The 1,490-nt window shown below is 45.4% G+C and overlaps 1 long non-coding RNA gene across 1 annotated transcript in view; it reads right to left on the reverse strand.

Moving 5' to 3' along the window:
- LOC115278454 overlaps window positions 1-315 on the reverse strand; it is a 10,299-nt gene extending 9,984 nt beyond the window's left edge. The window contains exon 1 of the long non-coding RNA XR_003902895.1: window positions 60-315. This is a non-coding gene — a long non-coding RNA (uncharacterized LOC115278454). The remainder of the gene's footprint in view (window positions 1-59) is intronic.
- Window positions 316-1,490: the final 1,175 nt, after the last annotated feature.

Below are 1,490 nucleotides of genomic sequence, written 5' to 3' on the forward strand. Positions count from 1 at the left end.
AAAAAAAAAAAAAAAGAAAGAAAACCTTTGCCCACAACTTTCAAACCCAGCACACTTACCTTACAGCTCACGGACCAACGTTGTCCACATGCATGCACTTGAACCAATCACCAGCCAGAGCTGTGAAATTACCATGATTGTGTTGAAATAACTGGCATGTGTCTCCCTGGAGTTGGGAAGAAGGCCATGAGTACACGAGTGCCTGGTATCTAGGCCAAGTTGGGGTTGTAGTAGCAAGAAGGAAGGGAGAAGTGGTTGGTGAGTGGAAGTCGGCAGGCTTCTACGGACGGAGGAGGCAGTGCTTGCTGCAGGCCGGGCTTCTTCGACACAGTCACTGGGTAAATGTTTCCTGAATGACCTCTCAGTGTCAGTGTCATAATGAGCACTCTGGAATCACAGAGGAACTTGGGGTGCCTGGGTGACTCAGTCAGTTAAGCATCCGACTTCAGCTCAGGTCATGATCTCATGGTTCGTGGGTTCAAGCCCCGACTCGGGCTCTGTGCTGACAGCTCGGAGCCTGGAGGCTGCTTCGGATTCTGTGTCTCCCTCTCTTTCTCTACTGCTCTGTCTCTCAAAAATAAAATAAACATTTAAAAAAATTTTAAATAAAAAGAGAGAAGAATTAGGCACAGCCTCTACCTTCAAGCAATTTTCAGTCCAGGAGAATTGATCAGATGTGTAATTAAATAATCACAACAGATGGTGATAAGTGTACAGATTAATGTCTAGCTCTCTATAGAAACATGTAAGACAGTGTGAGGGAGAGACTTGAAGGCAATCAGGGAAGGTTTCTCAGAGGAGGTGACATTTAAACTGGACTTTGAAGGCTGAGGAGGAGTTGACCAGTTGGACAATATGGAAAGGATAGTCCAGGGAAAGGCAGAAATGAGTGAATGAATGAATAAATCAAAAGGACAATATGATAAGATTTCTCAAAGAAAAAGAGAGGTCAGTGTCAGTTTTGTGAGGGCTTAACCAGAAAGGGCCTTTGAGGATATTAAGAGGAGTCTGTGTGTTGTAGCATCTATGATTACATGCAGTACCGACTGTAACTTCAGTGTAATTTCAGGGGAAGAAAATGAAGTACAGGAAGGCATGTGGAGCAGAATAAATCTGGACACCCTTCCAAACACAGACTTCATGGGTACGACATATCTTAAGAACAGTCAGAGTCAGGTGCAGTGGTGCAGTGGATCCTGATGTGGTAGAACTTAAGAATTCCCTCTCTCCCATCTCTTTCCAAAGAGTTAACTCTTGATGGCCAGTCCTCTCTTAGGCTAAGGGGGAGACTGGAGAGGCTTAATAAAAGCCTATGTGCTCTCTGTGGGAGCTGGCGGAGGACAGTGGCCAGCCCCCACAGAGAGCACATAGGGGTTGGCTGGATACCCTGGGAATCTGGAAACAAGTGGCTACAATGCACTGACTGGGGACTCTATTGGACCATGATATTTCCTTGTCTTTTTTCCCCCTGAAAATGATAATCAACTGTC

Source organism: Suricata suricatta, chromosome 14 (assembly GCF_006229205.1).
Source record: "Suricata suricatta isolate VVHF042 chromosome 14, meerkat_22Aug2017_6uvM2_HiC, whole genome shotgun sequence".
In the NCBI taxonomy this organism is placed as follows: domain Eukaryota; kingdom Metazoa; phylum Chordata; class Mammalia; order Carnivora; family Herpestidae; genus Suricata; species Suricata suricatta.